The sequence below is a fragment of the Orcinus orca genome, chromosome 4 (genome assembly GCF_937001465.1).
Source record: "Orcinus orca chromosome 4, mOrcOrc1.1, whole genome shotgun sequence".
NCBI lineage: Eukaryota > Metazoa > Chordata > Mammalia > Artiodactyla > Delphinidae > Orcinus > Orcinus orca.
In genome coordinates, this window is record NC_064562.1 from 61,646,521 (window position 1) to 61,670,150 (window position 23,630).

Sequence of the window (23,630 nt, forward strand, 5' to 3'; positions counted from 1 at the left end):
TGCACCTCATTTATCCTCTCCTGATGCTCCTGTTCATCATTCCAGCCACGTTACTTAGAATCTCCCCACTTAGAGAATCAGCACATTTAAACTTCTGTTTCACACATTTTGCAAATTGTGAGGAGGATGAACGGGAAGAGGGGGAACCAATGAGAGAATAGTTGTAGGGATTTGGACTGGCACATGTCACTCTAATTTCCCATTAAGAATAAGAATTAAAAAAAGGCTCAGCCCGCCTCGCCAGAGCCAAAATAGGGCCTGAAGCAATCCTGCGGCTTTGAGGCCAGCTCACAAAAGAGCAACTTAAAAAATGGAGCTCAGGGTCACTGCAATTCACAAACCTGCAGAGTTATAAATGAAAACTAACATCCAAAAATATGTTGAGGTAAGGCAAAGAAGAGGATCTGAATGCAAGACAGAATTGCAAGAAACAGATTTCAAGAGATAGATTGGACTCATCTTTAAAGCACATGAAAAGTGGCAGAATTTCGACAATGATGCAGTTGGCCCAAAAGGGAGTATGCGTTTTTTCCTGAATATATCCAGGAAAAAACGCATACGCACTTTATGGGCAACCAAGCAAGCAAGCAATGCAAATGTGCACAACAAAGAAATCTCATTTCCCACCGGTCAAAAGGGCCATCCGAAAAAATTGTAAAAACCAGAAATGCAGGACAGGCCATGGAGAACAGGGAACCTTTATACGCTGATGGACAGTGTGTGAACTGCTGAGAGCCACTCTGGAGAAGTGTATGGTGGTTCCTAAATCATCTAAAAAACAGAGCTACAGAGCATAGGGCACTTCCAATCACGGGAGTATATCTAGGGAAGTCTAAAAATCAACAAGACACAAGCACACCACAGTTTAGGGCTACTCTGTTTACAAGAACCTCAACTTCAGTACACCTTAAATATCCCAGGAAAGAGAACAATGGATAAAGAAAATGTGGTACTTACGTACAATGGAATATCTCTTCACCATGAAATCAATGTAATAAGGCTAGTAGAAGGATAAAGAGTGGATTTAGGTCCGATAGTACTACTTGAAATATGTCAAACAGAAAAAGAAACATATCATAAGATATCACTTATAGAGGGAGGATAAATATGGCTGCACAAAAAATGAATTACAAAACAGAACAGTGTCTCACATTTAGAAAACACACTTATGTCAGCTTAAGGGGAAAGGAGAGGTGGGGTGATGCATAAAACCAGAGTTTGAAATTAGCACAGATACCGTTCAATAAACCAAATAGGTATTAGACAAGATCTACACCTTGCTCAATGAACTGGCCTCAACACACCCTATACACCGCAGAGAAATATATCTGAGTAATAAGAATCTTAAAACCCATGTATTGATATATCTCCATAAGGGAATCAAGTGTGTGCAGAGCGGCACAAACACAGCAGTGAAAATGAGCTAAACCCCATTATAGAAATAAATTTTAAAACCAAAACGCAGAAACAATGAAAGAGAGAAAAATTCTTACAAAATTCGCTCAGGGGCTGTGATGCAACCTGGAATGACCACATATAAACCCACAGCTGGATAAGACATAAGGCTGGACACTTGGGGCTGAGAGGATTGGTGAGCTTTGGTGAGCAACTGCCGAAAGTTTAATGCAATACTTCATGCTACTCATTCCAAGGGTCCCAACACTCCAGGTTGAAGGGAATCTTCCTACAGCTAAACCATGCATGGGAAATCCAGCAGATGGTATACCATATGATCGGGAAAGGTTTCTAAAACGCACCTCATTTTCCTCTCCTGGGGCTCCGGATCAACATTCCAGCACCTTTACTAACAACATCCCCACATGGAGAGTCAATGCCTTTAAGTTCCAGTATCGCACAGTCTGCAGTTAGTGCGGAGGATGAATGGGAATAGGGGGAACCAGTGAGAAAATAGCTGTAGCGGTTTCAATGGCCACATGTCACTCTAATTTCACATAGGAAGAAGAATTAACCAAAGGCAAAGCAAGGCGCCCCAGAAGAAGAATAGGGCCTGAAGAAATCCTGTGGATATGAGGCAAGATCACAAAAATAAGAGCTGAAAAATGGAACTAAGGGCAACTGCAATTCAAAAACCTGCAGAGTCATACAGGCCAACTATTTTCCAAAAGTATATTGAGGTAAGGCTATGAAGAGGCATTGACAGCAAGGCAGAATTGCAGGAAACCGATTTCAGGAGGTAGATTGGAATTGCATGTAAAGCATAGGAAAAGAGGCATAACATCCACAATGATGCATTTGGCCAAAAAGGGCGTATGCGTTTTTTCCTGAATATATTCAGGAAAAAACGCATACGCCCTTTTTGGCCAACCAAGCAAGCTTGCAAAGGAAATCTGCACTACAATGAAGTCTCACTGCCCCCTGGTCAAAAGGGCCATCTGAAAAAAGTGTAAAATCCAGAAAGGCAGGACAGGCCATGGAGAACTGGGAGCCTTGTTATGCTGATGGGCGGAATGTAAATTGCCAACAGCCACTCTGCAGAAGTGTGTGGTGTTTCCTGAAACAGCCAAAAAACAAAGCAACAGAGCCTAGGGCACTTCCACTTATGGTCCTATAGCTTAGGGAAATTAAAATCAAAAAGACACAGCCACCCCAATGTTTGGGACGGCTCTGTTTACAAGAAACTCGTTTACGGTACAAGTTCAATATCGCAGAAAGCGAAAAATGGATAAAGAAGTTGTGGTACTTACGTACAATGCAATATCACTCAGCAATGAAATCTATGTCATCAGTCCCGTAGTAGCATAATGAGTGGATTCAGGTACGATGATTCTAAGTGAAATAAGTCACACAGAAAAAGAAACATCATAAGATATCACTAGTACACGGAATGTAAACTTGGCTACACAGGAACTGAATTACAAAACAGAACAGGGTCTCAAATGTAGAAAACCAACTTATGCTTGCTTAAGGGGAAAGGTGAGTTGGGGTGCTGCATAAAACCAGAGATTGAAATTAGCACAGATACCGTTCCATAAGCCAAATATGTAACAGACAAGAGCTACTCCTTGCTCAACGAAGTGGACTCAACACCCCATATTAAACGCCTAAGAATATACCTGACTAGTAAGAATCTTAAAACCTATGGATTTCTATGTCTCCAAAAGAGAATCAAGCGTGTGTACAGCGGCATAAATGCAGCAGTGATAGCATTGGTGAGGTTCGGTGAGCAAATGCAGACCCTTTGAAGTCATATTGCATGGTACCCATTCCATGGGTCCCTACTCTCCAGGTTTAAGGGATTCTTCCTTCAGCTAAAACATGCATGTGGAACCCAGAGTATGATCCACCGTGTGATCGGGAAACGTGTTCAAATGTATCTCATTTTTCATCCCCTGCTACTCGGTGCAATTTTCCAGACACTTTACTAACACTCTCCCCACTTGGAGAGTCAGTGCCTTTAACCTCCTGTTTGGCCCAGTTTGCAATTTCTTAGGAAGATGAACAGAAATAAGGAGAAGCAATGGGAGACTATTTGTAGGTGTCTGGACGGGCAAATTTAACTCTCATTTCCCACCAGGAAGATGAATGAACCAAAGGCTCCGCGTGCCGTGCTGGAACTAGATTAGGGCCTGAAGAGATCCTGTGGTTTTGCGGCCAGCTCACAAGAAAGCGAGTTGAAGAAAGGAGCTCAGGGTCACTGTAATTCACAAACCTGCGGAGTTATAAATGACAGCTGTCATCCAAAATTATACTGAAGTATGGCTGCGAAGAGGACTTGAATGCGGGGCAGAATTGTTGGAAACCGATTTCAGAAGGTACACGGGAGTCGCTCTTAAAGCATAGAAAACGAGACAGAACTTGGAAAATAATGCATTTGGCAAAAAAGGGCATATGTGTTTTATCCAGAGCTCTCATAACTGAGGGGAGGAGATTCCCAGCAGGCTCCAACTGCCACCTGAGGGCTCACATTGCCAAGGCAACGTGAGCAAGCCAGGCAGGAGTTACCTCACAGCAGAAGTCCCACCTCACAGAAGGGTGAGAAGCCCAGCCAACATCAGACTCTCACCAGCGGGCCCACATTACCAAGGGGATGGGAACCAGGCAGGAGTGTCTTCACACCAGTGGGGCCACATCATCAAAAGGTGAGGTACTCAGCACATGTGTCCTCAAACCAGAGGACCCACATCACCAAGGGCCTCGGAGTGAGGCAGGCAGGAGTAGCCTCACAACACTGGGCCCATAGAATAAAAATGTGAGGAATCCAGCAGTTGGAACCTCCCAGCAGGCGGCCCAGAGCACCGAGGCTATGGGATCCAGGCCACAGTGAACTCACAGAAGAGGGCCCATGTCATGAAACTGAGCAACCCAGCCATTGGGACCTCAGAGAAGGAGGCCCACATCCCCATGGGGATGGAAATCTGGTAGGAGTGTCCTCGCACCACTGAGAACGTATCAGAAAATTTTGGGTGAACAGCAGTTAGGGCCTGACGCCAGAGGACCCTCATCACCAAGGGAAGGAGGCTCCCAGCAGGCTCCAACTGCCACCAGAGGGCTGACGTTGCCAAGGCGATGTGTGCCAACCAGGCACGAATGACCTCACAGCAGAGGGCCCACCTCAGAGAAGTGTGACGAACCCAGTCAGGATCAGACTCGCACCAGAGGGCCGACATCACCAAATGGATTGGAACCAGGCAGGAGTGTCCTCAGATGAGTAGGGCCACATCATCTAAAGGTGAGGAACCCAGAACATGTGGCTTCAAACCATAGGACACCCATCACCAAGGGGCTGGGAGTGAGGCAGGCAGGAGGAACCTCATAACAGAGGGCCCAAAAATAAGAAAGGTGAGGAATCCAGCAGTTGGAACCTCCCAGCAGGCGGCCCAGAGCACAGAGGCTAGGGGATCCAGGCCGGAGTGAACTAACACCAGACAGCCCACAGCATGAAACTGTGAGCAACCCAGACATTGGGACCTCAGAGCAGAAGGCCCACATCCCCATGGTGATGGGAACATGACAGGAGTGTCCTGGCATCACTGGGCTCAAATCAGAAAATGTGGGGTGCTCAGAAGTTAGGGCCTGACGCTAGAGGGCACTCATCACCGAGAGGAGGAGGCTCCCAGCAGGCTCCAGCTGCCACCAGAGGGCCAACGTTGCCAAGGCGATGTGTGCCAGCCTGGCAGGAGTGACCTCACAGCAGAGAGCCCACCTCACAGAAGGGTGAGGAACACAGCCAGGATCAGACTCTCACCAGAGGGCCCACATCACCAAGGGGATGGGAACCAGGCAGGAGTGTCCCCACACCAGTGGGACAACATCATCGAAAGGTGAGGATCCCAGCACATGTGTCCTCAAACCAGAGGAACCACATCACCAAGGGGTTCGGAATGAGGCTGGCAGGACCGGCCTCACAACACAGGGTCCATAGAATATAAAATTTGAGGAATCCAGCAGTTGGAACCTCCCAGCAAGTGGCCCAGAGCACCGAGGCTATGGGATCCAGGCCGCAGTGAACTCACAGCAGAGGGCCCACATCATGAACCTGTGAGCAGCCCAGCCATTGGGACCTCAGAACAGAAGGCCCACATCCCCATTGGGATGGGAACCTGGCAGGAGTGGCTTTGCACCACTTAGCACATATCAGAAAATGTTAGGAGCCCAGCAGTTAGGGCCTGACGCCAGGGGGCCCTCATAACTGAGGGGAGGAGACTCTCAGCAGGTTCCAACTGTCAACAGAGGGCCCACGTCTACAAGGTGGCATGTGCCAGCCAGGCAGTAGTGACCTCACAGCAGAGGGCCTATCTCACAGAAGGGTGAGGAACCGAGGCAGGATGAGACTGTCACCAGAGGGCCCACAACACCAAGGGGATGGGAACCAGTCAGGACTGTCCTCCCACCAGTGGGGCCACATCATCGAAAGGTGAGGAACCCAGCACATGTGGCCTCATATCAGAGGACATACATCACAAAGGGGATGGAAGTGAGGCAGGTAGGAGTAGCCTAAAAACAGAGGTCCCAAAGAATAAAAAAGGTGAGGAATCCAGCATTTGGAACCTCCCAGCAGGCGGCCGAGAGCACAGAAGCTATGGGATGCAGGCAGGAGTGAACTAACACCAGAGAGCCCACATCATGAAACTGTGAGCAACCCAGGTATTGGGACCTCAGAGCAGAAAGCCCACATCCCCATGGGGATGGGAACCTGACAGGAGTGTCCTGGCATCACTGGGCTCACATCAGAAAACGTGGGGAACCCAGCAGTTAGAGCCTGATGCTAGAGGGCAGTCATCACCGAGGGCAGGAGGCTCCCAGCAGGTTCCATGTGCCAACAGAGGGCCCACGTCGCCAAGGTGATGTGTGCAAGTCAGGCAGGATTGACCTCACAGCAGAGGGCCTACCTCACAGAAGAGTGAGGAACCCAGCCAGGATAAGACTGTCACCAGAAGGCCCACCTCACCAAGGGGATGGGAACCAGGCAGGAGTGTCCTCACACGAGTGGGGCCACATCATCGAAAGGTGAGGAACGCAGCACATGTGGCCTCAAGCCATAGGACAGTCATCACCAAGGGGCTGGCAGTGAGGCAAGCAGGAGGAGCCTCACAACAGAGGGCACATAGAATAAAAAAGTTGAGGAATCCAGCAGTTGGCACCTCCCAGCAGGCAGCTCAGAGCACCGATGATAAGGGATCCTTGCCGGAGTGAACTCACAGCAGAGGGCCCACATCATGGTACTGTGAGCAAGCCAGCCGTTTTGACCTCAGAGCAGAAGGCCCATATCCCCATGGGGATGGGAACCTGGCAAGAGTGTCCTCACTCACTTGGCGCACATCAGAAAATGTGGGGAGCCCAGCAGTTATGGCCTAAGGCAAGAGGGCCCTCATCACCGAGGGGAGGAGGATCCCAGCACACTCCAACTGCCACCAGAGGGCCCACGTCGCCAAGGTGACGTGTGCCAGACAGGCATGATTGACCTCACAGCAGAGGGCCCACCTCACAGAAGGGTGAGGAACCCAGCCAGGATCAGACGCTCACCTGAGGGCCCACATCAGCAAGGGGATGGGAACCAGTCAGGACTGTCTTCCCTCCAGTGGGGCCACATCATTGAAAGGTGTGGAACCCAGCACATGTGGCCTCAAATCAGAGGACACATATCACAAAGGGAATGGGAGTGAGGCAGGCAGGAGTAGCCTAAAAACAGAGGGCCCAAAGAATAAGAAAGGTGAGGAATCCAGCAGTTGGAACCTCCCAGCAGGCGGCCGAGAGCACAGAAGCTATGGGATGCAGACAGGAGTGAACTAACAGCAGAGAGCCCACATCATGAAACTGTGAGCAACCCAGGCGTTGGGACCTCAGAGCAGAAGGCCCACATCCCAATGGGGATGTGAACCTGGCTGGAGTGTCCTCGCACCACTGGGTGCACATCACAAAATGTGGGGAGCCCAGCAGTTAGGGCCTGACGCCAGAGGGCCCTCATAACCGAGGGGAGGAGGCTCCCAGCAGGCTCCAAGTGCCACCAGAGGGCTCATGTCCACAAGGCGAGGTGAGCAAGCCAGGCAGGAGTGACCTCACAGCAGACGGCCCACCTCACAGATGGGTGAGGAACCCAGCCAGGATCAGACTCTCAACAGAGGGCTCACATCACCAAGGGGATGTGAACCAGGCAGGAGTCTCCTAAGACCATTGGTCCCACATCATCGAAAGGTGAGGAACCCAGCACATGTGGCCTCAAACCAGACGACACACATCACGAAGGGGCTGGGAGTGAGGCAGGCAGGAGGATCCTCACAACAGAGGGCCCAAAAAATTAAAAAAGTGAGGAATCCAGCAGTTGGAACCTCCCAGCAGGCGGCCAAGAGCACAGAGTCTATGGGATCCAGGCCTCTGTGAACTAACACCAGAGAGCCCACATCATGAAAATGTGAACAACCCAGCCGTTGGGACCTCAGAGCAGAAGGCCCACATCCCCATGGAGATGGGATCCTAAGAGGAGTGCCAAAGCATCACTGGGTTCACTAAGAAAAGTTGGTGAGCCCAGCAGTTAGGGTCTGACGCAAGAGGGCCCTCATCACCGGGGGGAGGAGATTCCCAGCACGCTCCAACTGCCACCACACGGCTGACTTCACCAAGGCAATGTGTGCCAGCCATGCAGGAGTGACCTATCAGCAGAGGGTCTCCCTCACAGAAGGGTGAGGAACACAGCCAGGAACAGACTCTCACCAGGGGGTCCACATAACCACGTGGATGAGAACCAGGCAGGAGTGTCCTCACACTAGTGGGGCCACATCATCGAAAGGTGAGGAACCCAGCAAAGGTGGCCACAAACCAGAGGACCCACATCACCAAGGGGTTGAGAGTGAGGTAGGTGTCTGGACGGGCATATTTAACACTCATTTCCCACCAGGAAGAGGAATTAACCAAAGGCTCAGCGTGCCCTGCCAGAAGCAGATTAGGGCCTGAAGCAGTCTTGCGGGTTTTCGGCCAGCTCACAAGAAAGCGAGTTGAAGAAAGGAGCTCAGGGGCCCTGTAATTCACAAACCTGCAGAGTTATAAATGACAGATAACGTCCAAAAATATATTGAAGTAAGGCTGCCAAGAGGACTTGAAAGCGGGGCAGAATTTCAGGAAACCGATTTCAGGAGGTAGACTGGATTTGCATTTAAAGCATAGGAAAAGAGGCAGAACATCGACAATGATGCACTTGGCAAAAAAGGGCGTATGAGTTTGTTCCTGAATATATTCAGGAAAAAACACATACGCCCTTTTTGGCAAACCAAGCAAGCTTGCAATGGAAATCCGAACTACTATGAAGTGTCACTTCCCCCCGGTCTAAAGGGCCATCTGAGAAAAGTGTAAAATCCAGAAAGGCAAGACAGGCCATGGGGAAAAAGGAGCCTTGTTATGCTGATGGGCGGGATGTAAATTGCCAACAGCCACTCTGGAGAAGTGTATGGTGTTTCCTGGTACATCTGAAAAACAAAGCAACAGAGTCTAGGGCATTTCCACTTATGGTCCTATAGCTTAGGGAAATTAAAATCAAAAAGACACAGCCACCCCAAAATTTGGGACGGCTCTGTTTACAGGAACCTCTTCTACAGTACAAGTTAAATATCCCAGAGAACAAATAATTGATAAAGAAGTTGCAGTACTTACGTACAACAGAATACCACTCAGCAATGAAATCTGTGTCGCCAGGCCTGTACCAGCATAATGAGTGGATTGAGGCACGATGATTCTAAGTGAAATAAGTCACACAGAAAAAGAAACATCATAAGGTATCACTAATGCACGGAATGTAAACTTGGCTACACATGAACTGAATTACAAAACAGAACAGGGTCTCAAGTTTAGAAAACCAACTTATGCTTGCTTAAGGGGAAAGGTGAGTTGGGGTGCTGCATAAAACCAGAGTTTGAAATTAGCACAGATACCGTTCCATAAGCCAAATATGTAATAGACAAGACCTACCCCTTGCTCAACGAAATGGACTCAACAATGAGGTATCACCTCACACCTGTTAGAATGGGCATCATCTGAAAATCTACAAACAACAAATGCTGGAAAGGGTGTGGAGAAAAGGAAGTCTCTTCCACTATTGTTGGGAATATAAATTGATACAGTCACTATGGAGAACAATATGGAGTTTCTTAAGAAACTAATAATAGAATTACCATATGATACAGCAATCCCAGTACTGGACATATACCCAGACAAAACCATAAATCAAAAAGAGACATTCACCGCAATGTTCATTGCATCACTATTTACAATATCGAGGTAATGGAAGCAACCTAAATGCCCACAGACAGACGAATGCATAAAGATGTGGTACATATATAAAATGGAATATTACTAAGCCATGAAAGGAATGAAATTGGGTCATTTGTAGAGACGTTGATAGAACTAGAGACTGTCATACAGAGTGAAGTAAGTCAGAAAGAGAAAAACAAATCTTGTATATTCATGCATATATGTGGAACCTAGAAAAACTGTACAGATTAACCATTTTGCAAGGCATAAATAGAGCAACAGATGTAGACAACAATCGTATGGACAACAAGGGGGGAAAGCTCTTGGGGGGGGTGGTGGTGGGAGGAGTTGAGAGATTGGGATTGGCATGTAAACATTTATATGTATAAAATAGATAACCACTAAGAACCTGCTGTATAAAAATATAAAATAAAATTCAAAATTAAAAAGAAATAAAATTTAAAAAAAAAACAGAAAAAACAATTATTCCCTTCACATACATGTATTTATATGAATAAATTATTTCCATGCTTATATCTGTAAATACAAAAAAGAGGAATAAAATCTACCTTGAACCAAAAACGAAAAAGAGAAAAAAAAAAACAGAACCCACCAGTTACACAGAGGAAAACCGTATCAGGGCAGTTGCTCCAGTTGTAAACAATTCTGAAGTTGGTCAGTGGTGGGGAATCGTCTCCCATTCAGCCAGCAGCCCCCACACAACAAGCGTCCTCATTGCAAAGCTGGGGCACCGTGCCGAGGCATCTGTGAGTAAACGTGAGCTGAGCCCCAGGCCAGTTGCTGCTGAACTGTTCCCTCCCTTCCCAGGTAAAACACCTGAATATATACAAGGACTTGAAAGCCTAGAGGAAGGACCATGGAGCCACACGAGTGACAGCATGCCAGCTGACTTGGTGCCTGCAGGCCAGCCAGGATGGTCCTGGCCCTGGGTGCTCTTCTGGAAGATTTCCATTTCCCTGCCTGAGATACCCGTCCTGTCCCTGCCCCCACTGCTTTTTTCCTTCCTCACCTCTGCCCAGGGAGAAATTCCAGCAGCAGGTATGGGTGACACATCCTCTTCTTTAGCAGGTGGCAGCCTGGCAACTGCTGCAGAAAGTCCAGCAGAGCCCCACTCACACTGGGCCACCCACAAAGCCGTGGCCTCTCACTCCCTCCCACCAGCCCAGCCCCGAGACTGCTGACAGGGCAGAGAAAATGGCGTCAGGCACAGCTGCAGGGGCTCTTGCTGCCTGGAGTGGTATTTATATTGACCTCAACCCAGGCACACCTGGGGAGGGCTGGCCGGCACGGTAAGGCTGCCCAGGTCAGCCAATCATCACCCCTCAGGGGCTCACAGTTGCAGAAAATGGAACTTGCTGAACCGGCCAGGTCCAAGGAACAGGTGTGGGCTCCTGAGAGTCAGGATAGACAAGGAGCTGCAGCTTTGGCTTGTTTTCTAATCATTTTATCTGGCCCATGAGTGGGAGACAACTTCAAGAAAACCCTCTCCTAATGAGAGGAACCCAGGAGTCAGGGAGAGGAGGGGTGGGTGGTGGTTGGAGACAGAGGCCTGGTGCCCTGGGTGCAGTGGAAGTCTCTGGAAGACCAGGTGGAGGGAGGCCACACAGAGTGATGCCCAGGGTCACAGACCTGTCGGAGCTGCTGTTTGTTAGTCCAAGTCCTGCTCTGAGGTGCTCTGTGTCAGCTCTGAGCGACAGGTGAGCTGGGGGTGCTCTTCAATGAGGGCTATGTGCACGGTTCCTGTGTGCCCAGCCCTGCCACGGTACCTGCAAGGGTAGCTCTGTATCCTGGGAGGGGCCTGACCATGAGAGCCCCGTGGGCTGGGTTGGGGGTGGGGTACCTGCCCAGGAGAGCTCCATATCCTGGGATTGGCCTGACCACGAGAGCCCCATGGGCTGCTGGGGACCTGGTAAAGGATGTCAGGACAGTCAGTGAAGCCACCGAGGATATACCTCCAGTTGCTCCTGATTCCTACACCCTGCTGGTCATTCTACCAACCACCAGGACATGGTATTCTGTATTAGTCTTCAATGATGCCTTCTTTTGTATTCCATTAGTCCCAGAGTCACAAGAAATTTTGGCTTGTGAGTGGCAGGACTCAACATACAACTAAAACAATACTTCCGGGCCGTCTTGCCCCAAGGGTTCAAAAATTCCCACACCATCTTTGGGGAAAGCTTAGCTAAAGACCGAAAAGTTCTACCTCTGGAAAAGGAAACCCTCCTTCAATATGCAGATGACATTCTGATCACCAGCCCTACTAAGGAGGCCTCTGAACAACCAAGCCAATAAAGGATAGAAGTTGTCCAAGAAAAAGCTCAAATATCACAGACTGCGGTGACCTGCCTGGGCTTCATTCTCACACAAGGTCAGAGAAGCCCATCCCAGGAAAGGGAAGAAACCATTTGCAGCCTTACCCCTTTCTAAAACTAGAAGACAGCTTAGGGGCTCCTGGGGAGGCCAGGGTTTGCTGCTTCTGGATCCCTAACTACAGTCTACTAGCTGGGCCTCTATATGAAACACTGAAAGGAAAAGATGATGATCCTTTTGAACAGAATCCAGAAGTGGCCTTTCAAGAATGGAAAGAGCAGTCAATTCAGACCCTTGCCCTGGACCTCCCTAATTGAGCTAAACCCTTTTACCTTTCCATTCCCGGTGAAAGGTGAATCGCCATTGGAGAATTAGTGCAAAAACTGGGACCACTTGAAATGGAACAATGCAAGAATGCCATCCAGGTAGGATAAACTACAGTCACCAAGGGGCTTGGCCCACTGCCACATCTGGCCAAGATACTGGCGGTATCTAAAAACCTGGAAATCAGCAGCCCAAAAGGCCACCTCCCTCCTAAGGGAAAAGGACCCCACGTGGTGATCCTAATCACCAACCATGCCCTGAAGTTGCAGGGTTCGCTCCGTGGGCACACCGACCTCGAGTGAGGAGGCCCTCCAACTCCAACATCCAGAGAGATAACCGGGGGCAACAGGGCACCATGACGACTCGTGTGAACATCACTTGACCTGGAGTTTCTCTCATAAAACAACAATAGTGTGTCCCGAAGGAGTAGACTACTGCTTGCAGGACTTACTGCACCCGGAGGGGAGCTAATAATCTTGGCGGGGGAACCGTATATCACACGGTCACCATAGAAAAGCCTACAGACACCGTGATGATGGTGGCCAATAAGACCGGCTGGACTCCTGTTTACTTCAAAAGGCTGTTGACTCAGTGGCCATCATGGTCCTTGATCACCACTGACCCTGGACTGTCTGGGAGTTGAGTGGGCAGGGCTCTGACACCTGGTGCTGTTTTTACGTTAATTCAGGGGCCTAATTGAAGAAAGAGCAGACTACTGGTCAGAGCATCTAGGCTGGCAGAAACGGTCAGCCTAAGGTGGCCAAACAAATGTGGCGCGGGGTGAAACCGGCCCCCACAGCGTCTCTGCACATCTCTTTCCTGGACCCTTAAAGGTCATTAGAATCTATAACACTTCCAATGCTGGTGCTCAGGCGGACGAGCAGGGAGGCAGGGGTCCTGGGGCCAATCAACGTCACCTGGAGGCTGCTGGGGAGAAGTTCTGACCCTCGTCCCCTGGTATGAGGGCTCCCAACTCAGCACTCAGCAGTTACAGAAGAAGGGTCTGCACCCTCAGCACTCCAAGAATGAGGAACGGGACAAAAGGCAGAGGAGGGGTTTGTCCCCAGCAAAGCCCATTAAAAATCCCTGGGAGATAAAAATAGAATCTGGGCAATAAAGTCAAGTCTGACCTTTTTTATCCTTTGTGCTTTGTCTAATTTCACGTGCTCCTAGGGTCCCGCATGCAGAGGTTCCACACCCGGCACTTCAGACCAGATTTCCTAGTGCAGAATGGCTGGGTCGACACCTCAGCTCCTGGGGCCCAGTGCAGACTCCGAGATATAGAGCCTGAGCTGCAGCCAACCCGGCCCTCGAGAGCTCCGCCCCCTCCCTCCCACTGACTCTCACAGGATCTCTACAAAGCAGCCCAGCCCACAGCCCACGGGGTAGTGCATGCTCTCACCTCTCCATTCTCTGATCAAAATATAAAGTTTCCTTTGCTTGTGAACCAAACTCAGTCTCGATCTGTTGGCCCCAATGACACTGGGCAGGGGGACACTTGTTGGGGTCCACTCTGGAGGATCAGTTACAGAAATTGAGACTATTGTAACTTCAATGAACAGATGTGTGAGCCAAACTGTAGTTAACATAGAACAGTGTATAAGGCTCGGGTAAAATAAGATGTTTCTAACACTTCCATTTGATATTTCCATCACTTTATTATAAGCAAGTTCAGTGAAAAGGTTTGTCTTATTTGTCAGGTCAATATTAGAGAAATGAAGTGATTTCTTTCCAAGGATGTACATCTAATAATCTTGGTTAAAGCTTCAATCTTGTTTTAAATGCTTTTCCATTGAAAATGATACCTCTCTTTCAGCTCCCCCATTTCTGAGAAGTATAAAATCTTATAATTTATTATTACCAAAGGGGAAAGGTGGGAGGAGGGATAAATTAACAGTTTGGAATTAACACATACACACTGCTATGTATAAAATAGATCATCAACAGGGAACTACTGTATAGAACAGGGAACTACACTCAATATTTTGCAATAACCTATAAGGGGAAATAATCGGGAAAAGAATAGATATTTTTATTGACATCATCTATCAATGACAGTTAAAGTGTAACCTAAGGGAAGCCGGTGGTGAGTGCTTCTGACCCTGAAGACTTCAATCATCTAAAGTTTGGACTCTGCCTACTTCCCAAGGCCCTTAATGAACATATGTGTAGCCGTAGCTTAAAAAATTCCCCAGTTTGGGTTTCGGGGAGACACTGATTTTGAAAAAGCCCTGGTGTTCTCCTTACATGAATGGGACTCTTCCTACTGCTAAAACATGTCTGTCACACCCAGAGGATGGTATACCGTCTGATCGGGAAGAGTTTGGAAAAGGCATCTCATCTCCTCATCTCCTGGTGCTCGGGTTCACCCGTCCAGCGTCTTTACTAACAGTCTCCCCACTTGGAGATGTCAGCACTGTCAACATCCTGTTGCGTACAGTATGGAATTTGTCCAGAGGATGAAGCGGAAGGATGAGGAACAATGAGAGACAAGTCCTAGGTGTTCAGACAGGCACATGTCACTCTAATTTCCAATCAGGAAGATGAATTGACCAAAGGCTAGGGTTGTCCATGGAAACAGTATAGGGCTTGAGGAAATCCCACTGCTTTGTGGCCAGTTCCCATAAACACAAGTTGAACAATGGAACTCAGGGGCAGTAAAATTCATGAAACTGCAGAGTTGAAAATATCTATCACTGAAAAATGTCTTGAGGAAAGTCAGAGAAAAGGATTGGTAAGCAAGGGAGAATGGCAGGAAAGGGATTTGAGGAGGTAGAAAGGACTCGCCATTAAGCACAAGAAAAGGGGCTGAACATTGCCAACATTGCAGTTGGCCAAAAAGGCTGTATGCGTTTTTTTCTGTATATATTCAAGAAAAAGGCATACACTTTTTTAGCCAACCAAACAGGTGGGCACTGGAAATCAATACTACAAAAGATATCACTTCGCATCAGTCAGAAGAGCCATCCTCATAAAGTGTAAACACCAGAAATGCAGGACAGGGCAAGGAGAAGAGGGAGCCCTGTGAGGCTTATAGTGGAAATGTATATTGCCAACGGCCATTCTGGAGAAGTGTATTGTGTTTACTAAAGCATCTAAAAAATGAGCTACAGAGCATAGGGCACTTGCACTCATGGGCGTATATCTTGGGAAAAACAAAAATCGAGAGGACACAGTCACCCCAATGTTTACTGCCTCTCTGTTTAAAAGATCCTCGACTAGGATATAACTTAAATGTCTCTGGAGGGAAAAAATGGATAGAGATGTGGTACTTATGTAGAGTGGACTATTACTCAGCCTGGAAATCAATGAAATATGGCCAGTTGTAACAACTCCGGAGGAGTTACGTATGATCATTCTAAGTGACATAATTCAAAAAGAAAAAGACACGTATCATAAGATATCACTTAAAGGTGGAATCCAAAATGGCTACACATGAAATAAATTACAAAACAAAAACATAGTCAAATATGTAGAAAACACGCGTAAGGCTGCTAAACGGGAAAGGTGGGGAGGGGTGAGGCATCATCCAGGAGGTTGAAATTAGCAAAGATACCATTCCAAATACCAAACTGATAATCAACAAGGCCTACACGGTAGCTAAAAGAACTGCACTCAGCACACTCAAGTCACTGGAAAAGAATATCTATGACTGGTAAGAATCTGAAAAAGAATTTATTGATGTCTCTCTGTACGTGAATCAAGTGGATGTACAGCAGCAAGAAACAGAGCTTTGAAAATCAGCTGTAACCAATATAGTAATAAATTAAAAAAATAAACGACAGAGAGACAGAGAAAACCTCTTACAACTTTTCCTCAGGGACGGTGATGCAACATGGATTGAACACATCTAGACCCACAGCAGGATGAGACATAAGGCTGGAAACTGTTCGTGCTAAGAGAAATGTGAGGTTGGGTGAGGAAATGCACACCCTTTAAAGTAATACTACCTGGTATCCATTCAATGGGTCCCAAATCTGCAGGTTCAAGGAATCTTCCTACAGCTAAAACATGCATGGAAAACCCAGAGGACTGTACACCATGTGATCGGGATATGTGACTAAAATGCACCTCATTTATCCTCTCCTGGTGCTCCTGTTCATCATTCCAGCCACGTTACTTAGAATCTCCCCACTTAGAGAATCAGCACATTTAAACTTCTGTTTCACACATTTTGCAAATTGTGAGGAGGATGAACGGGAAGAGGGGGAACCAATGAGAGAATAGTTGTAGGGGTTTGGACGGGCACATGTCACTCTAATTTCCCATTAAGAATAAGAATTAAAAAAAGGCTCAGCCCGCCTCGCCAGAGCCAAAATAGGGCCTGAAGCAATCCTGCGGTTTTGAGGCCAGCTCACAAAAGAGCAACTTAAAAAATGGAGCTCAGGGTCACTGCAATTCAAAAACCTGCAGAGTTATAAATGAAAACTAACATCCAAAAATATGTTGAGGTAAGGCAAAGAAGAGGATCTGAATGCAAGACAGAATTGCAAGAAACAGATTTCAAGAGATAGATTGGACTCGTCTTTAAAGCACATGAAAAGCGGCAGAATTTCGACAATGATGCAGTTGGCCCAAAAGGGAGTATGCGTTTTTTCCTGAATATATCCAGGAAAAAACGCATACGCACTTTATGGGCAACCAAGCAAGCAAGCAATGCAAATGTGCACAACAAAGAAGTCTCATTTCCCACCGGTCAAAAGGGCCATCCGAAAAAATTGTAAAAACCAGAAATGCAGGACAGGCCATGGAGAACAGGGAGCCATTATACGCTGATGGACAGTGTGTGAACTGCCGAGAGCCACTCCAGAGAAGTGTATGGTGGTTCCTAAATCATCTAAAAAACAGAGCTACAGAGCATAGGGCACTTCCAATCATGGGAGTATATCTAGGGAAGTCTAAAAATCAACAAGACACAAGCACACCACAGTTTAGGGCTACTCTGTTTACAAGAACCTCAACTTCAGTACACCTTAAATATCCCAGGAAAGAGAACAATGGATAAAGAAAATGTGGTACTTACGTACAATGGAATATCTCTTCACCATGAAATCAATGTAATAAGGCTAGTAGAAGGATAAAGAGTGGATTTAGGTCCGATAATACTACTTGAAATAAGTCAAACAGAAAAAGAAACATATCATAAGATATCACTTATAGAGGGAGGATAAATATGGCTGCACAAAAAATGAATTACAAAACAGAACAGTGTCTCACATTTAGAAAACACACTTATGTCAGCTTAAGGGGAAAGGAGAGGTGGGGTGATGCATAAAACCAGAGTTTGAAATTAGCACAGATACCGTTCAATAAACCAAATAGGTATTAGACAAGATCTACACCTTGCTCAATGAACTGGCCTCAACACACCCTATACACCGCAGAGAAATATATCTGAGTAATAAGAATCTTAAAACCCATGTATTGATATATCTCCATAAGGGAATCAAGTGTGTGCAGAGCGGCACAAACACAGCAGTGAAAATGAGCTAAACCCCATTATAGAAATAAATTTTAAAACCAAAACGCAGAAACAATGAAAGAGAGAAAAATTCTTACAAAATTCACTCAGGGGCTGTGATGCAACCTGGAATGACCACATATAAACCCACAGCTGGATAAGACATAAGGCTGGACACTTGGGGCTGAGAGGATTGGTGAGCTTTGGTGAGCAACTGCCGAATGTTTAATGCAATACTTCATGCTACTCATTCCAAGGGTCCCAACACTCCACGTTGAAGGGAATCTTCCTACAGCTAAACCATGCATGGGAAATCCAGCAGATGGTATACCATATGATCGGGAAAGGTTTCTAAAACGCACCTCATTTTCCTCTCCTGGGGCTCCGGATCAACATTCCAGCCACTTTACTAACAACATCCCCACATGGAGAGTCAATGCCTTTAAGTTCCGGTATCGCACAGTCTGCAGTTAGTGCGGAGGATGAATGGGAATAGGGGGAACCAGTGAGAAAATAGCTGTAGCGGTTTCAATGGCCACATGTCACTCTAATTTCACATAGGAAGAAGAATTAACCAAAGGCACAGCAAGGCGCCCCAGAAGAAGAATAGGGCCTGAAGAAATCCTGTGGATATGAGGCAAGATCACAAAAATAAGAGCTGAAAAATGGAACTAAGGGCAACTGCAATTCAAAAACCTGCAGGGTTATAAAGGCCAACAATTTTCCAAAAATATATTGAAGTAAGGCTGCCAAGAGGACTTGAAAGCGGGGCAGAATTGCAGGAAACCGATTTCAGGAGGTAGACTGGAATTGCATGTAAAGCATAGGAAAAGAGGCAGAACGTCCACAATGATGCACTTGGCCAAAAAGGACGTATGAGTTTTTTCCTGAATATATTCAGGAAAAAACGCAAACGCCCTTTTTGGCCAACCAAGCAAGCTTGCAAAGGAAATCTGCACTACAATGAAGTCTCACTGCCCCCCGGTCAAAAGGGTCATCTGAAAATAGTGTAAAATCCAGAAAGGCAGGACAGGCCATGGAGAACTGGGAGCCGTGTTATGCTGATGGGCGGGATGTAAACTGCCAACAGCCAATCTGGAGAAGTGTATGGTCTTTCCTGAAACATCTAAAAAACAAAGCAACAGAGCCTATGGCACTTCCACTTATGGTCCTATAGCTTAGGGAAATTAAAATCAAAAAGACACAGCCACCCCAAGTTTGGGATGGCTCTGTTTACAAGAACCTCGTTTACGGTACAAGTTCAATATCACAGAAAGCGAAAAATGGATAAAGAAGTTGTGGTACTTACGTACAATGCAATATCACTCAGCAATGAAATCTATGTCATCAGGGCCTTAGCAACATAATGAGTGGACTCAGGTACGATGATTCTAAGTGAAATAAGTCACACAGAAAAAGAAACATCATAAGATATCACTAATACACGGAATGTAAACTTGGCTACACAGGAACTGAATTACAAAACAGAACAGGGTCTCAAATGTAGAAAACCAACTTATGCTTGCTTAAGGGGAAAGGTGAGTTGGGGTGCTGCATATAACCAGAGATTGAAATTAGCACAGATACCGTTCCATAAGCCAAATATGTAACAGACAAGAGCTACTCCTTGCTAAACGAAGTGGACTCAACACCCCATATTAAACGCCTAAGAATATACCTGACTGGTAAGAATCTTAAAACCTATGGATTTATATGTCTCCGAAAGAGAATCAAGCGTGTGTACAGCGGCATAAACGCAGCAGTGATAGGATTGGTGAGGTTCGGTGAGCAAATGCAGACACTTTGAAGTCATATTGCATGGTACCCATTCCATGGGTCCCTACTCTCCAGGTTTAAGGGTTTTTTCCTTCAGCTTAAACATGCATGTGGAACCCAGAGTATGATCCACCGTGTGATCGGGAAATGTGTTCAAATATGTCTCAGTTTTCATCCCCTGGTACTCGGGTGCAACATTCCAGACGCTTTACTAACACTCTCCCCACTTGGAGAGTCAGTGCCTTTAACCTCCTGTTTGGCCCAGTTTGCAATTTCTGTGGAAAATGAACAGGAATAGGGAGAACCAATGAGAGACTAGCTGGAGGTGTCTTGACGGGCAAATTTAACTCTCATTTCCCACCAGGAAGAGGAATTAACCAAAGGCTCAGCATGCCATGCCGGAACCACACTAGGGCCTGAAGCAATCCTGCGCTGTTGCGGCCAGCTCACAAGAAAGCGAGTTGAAGAAAGGAGCTCAGGGGCACTGTCATTCACAAACCTGCAGAGTTATAAATGACAGCTATCGTCCAAAAATATATTGAAGTAAGGCTACCAAGAGAACTTGAAAGCATGGCAGAATTGCAGGACACCGATTTCAGGAGGTAGATTGGAATTGCATGTAAACCATAGGAAAAGAGGCAGAACGTCCACAATGATGCACGTGGCCAAAAAGGGCGTATGCGTTTTTTCCTGAATGTATTCGGGAAAAAACTCATACACCCTTTTTGGCCAACCAAGCAAGCTTGCAAAGGAAATCTGCACTACAATGAAGTCTCACTGCCCCCCGGTCAAAAGGGCCATCTGAAAAAAGTGTAATATCCAAAAAGGCAGGACAGTCTATGGAGAACTGGGAGCCTTGTTATGCTGATGGGTGGGATGTAAATTGCCAACAGCCACTCTGGAGAAATGTATGGTGTTTTCTGAAACATCCAAAAAACAAAGCAACAGAACCTAGGGCACTTCCACTTATGGTCCTATAGATTAGTGAAATTAAAATCAAAAAGACACAGCCACCCCAAAGTTTGGGACAGCTCTGTTTACAAGAACCTCGTTTACGGTGCAAGTTCAATATCACAGAAAGCGAAAACTGGATAAAGAAGTTGTGGTACTTACGTACAATGCAATATCACTCAGCAATGAAATCTATGTCATCAGGCCCGTAGCAGCACAATGAGTGGATTCAGGTACGATGATTCTAAGTGAAATAAGTCACACAGAAAAAGAAACATCATAAGATATCACTAATACACGGAATGTAAACTTGGCTACACAGGAACTGAATTACAAAACAGAACAGGGTCTCAAATGTAGAAAACCGACTTATGCTTGATTAAGGGGAAAGCTGAGTTGGGGTGCTGCATAAAACCAGAGATTGAAATTAGCACAGATACCATTGCATAAGCCAAATATGTAATAGACAAGAGCTACTCCTTACTCAACGAAGTGCACTCAACACCCCATATTAAACGCCTAAGAATATACCTGACTAGTAAGAATCTTAAAACCTATGGATTTATATGTCTCCGAAAGAGAATCAAGCGTGTGTACAGCGGCATACACACAGCAGTGATAGGATTGGTGAGGTTCAGTGAGCAAATGCAGACCCTTTGAAGTCATATTGCATGGTACCCATTCCATGGGTCTCAACTCTCCAGGTTTAAGGGATTCTTCCTTCAGCTAAAACAAGCATGTGGAACCCAGAGTATGATCCACCGTGTGATCGGGAAACGTGTTGAAATGTGTCTCAGTTTTCGTCCCCTGGTACTCGGGTGCAACATTCCAGACGCTTTACTAACACTCTCCCCACGTGGAGAGTCAGTGCCTTTAACCTCCTGTTTGGCCCAGTTTGCAATTTCTGCGGAAAATAAACAGGAGGGGGGAGAACCAATGAGAGACTAGCTGGAGGTGTCTGGACGGGCAAATTTAACTCTCATTTCCCACCAGGAAGAGGAATTAACCAAAGGCTCAGCATGCCGCCGGAACCACACTAGGGCCTGAAGCAATCCTGCGGTGTTGCGGCCAGCTCACAAGAAAGCGAGTTGAAGAAAGCAGCTCACGGGCACTGTCATTCACAAACCTGCAGAGTTATAAATGACAGCTATCGTCCAAAAATATATTGAAGTAAGGCTGCCAAGAGGACTTGAAAGCGGGGCAGAATTGTAGTAAACTGATTTCAGGAGGTAGACTGGAATTGCATGTAAAGCATAGGAAAAGAGGCAGAACGTCCACAAAGATGCATGTGGCTATAAAGGGCGTATGCGTTTTTTCCTGAATATATTCAAGAAAAAACGCATACGCACTTTTCGGCCAACCAAGCAAGCTTGCAAAGGAAATCTGCACTACAATGAAGTCTCACTGCCCCCCGGTCAAAAGGGCCATCTGAAAAAAGTGTAAAATCCAGAAAAGCAGGACAGGCCATGGAGAACTGGGAGCCTTGTTATGCTGATGGGCGGGATGTAAATTGCCAACAGCCACTCTGGAGAAGTGTATGGTATTTCCTGAAACATCTAAAAAACAAAGCAACAGGGCCTAGGGCACTTCCACTTATGGTCCTATAGCTTAGGGAAATTAAAATCAAAAAGACACAGCCACCCCAAAGTTTGGGACTGCTCTGTTTACAAGAACCTCGTTTACGGTACAAGTTCAATAACACAGAAAGCGAAAAATGGATAAACACGTCTTGGTACTTACGTACAATGCAATATCACTCAGCAATGAAATCTATGTCATCAGGCCCATAGCAGCATAATGAGTGGATTCAGGTACGATGATTCTAAGTGAAATAAGTCACACAGAAAAAGAAACATCATAAGATATCACTACTACATGGAATGTAAACTTGGCTACACAGGAATTGAATTACAAAACAGAACAGGGTCTCAAATGTAGAAAAGCAACTTATGCTTGCTTAAGGGGAAAGGTCAGTTGGGGTGCTGCATAAAACCAGAGATTGAAATTAGCACAGATACCATTCCATAAGCCAAATATATAATAGACAAGAGCTACTCCTTGCTCAACGAAGTGGACTCAATGCCCCATATTAAATGCGTAAGAATATACCTGACTAGTAAGAATCTTAAAACCTATGGATTTATATGTCTCCGAAAGAGAACCAAGCGTGTGTACAGCGGCATAAATGCAGCAGTGATAGGATTGGTGAGGTTCGGTGAGCAAATGCAGACCCTTTGAAGTCATACTGCATCGTACCCATTCCATGGGTCTCAACTCTCCAGGTTTAAGGGATTCTTCCTTCAGGTAAAACAAGCATGTGGAACCCAGAGTATGATCCACCATGTGATCGGGAAACATGTTCAAATGTGTCTCAGTTTTCGTCCCCTGGTACTCGGGTGCAACATTCCAGACGCTTTACTAACACTCTCCCCACTTGGAGAGTCAGTGCCTTTAACCTCCTGTTTGGCCCAGTTTGCAATTTCTGCGGAAAATGAACAGGAATAGGAGATCCCATGTGAGACTAGTTGGAGGTGTCTGGACGGGCAAATTTAACTCTCATTTCCCACCAGGAAGAGGAATTAACCAAAAGCTCAGCGTGCCATGCCGGAACCACACTAGGGCCTGAAGCAATCCTGCGGTGTTGCGGCCACCTCACAAGAAAGCGAGTTGAAGAAAGGAGCTCAGGGGCACTGTAATTCACAAACCTGCAGAGTTATAAATGACAGCTATCGTCCAAAAATGTATTGAAGTAAGGCTGCCAAGAGGACTTGAAAGTGGGGCAGAATTGCAGGAAACCGATTTCAGGAGGTAGACTGGAATTGCATGTAAAGCATAGGAAAAGAGGCAGAACATCCAGAAAGATGTACGAGGCCAAAAAGGGCGTATGCATTTTTTCCTGAATATTCAGGAAAAAACGCATACGCCCTTTTTGGCCAACCAAGCAAGCTCGCAAAGGAAATCTGCACTACAATGATGTCCCACGGCCCCCCAGTCAAAAGGGCCATCTGAAAAAAGTGTAAAATCCAGAAAGGCAGGACAGGCAATGGAGAACTGGGAGCCTTGTTATGCTGATGGGCGGGATGTAAAC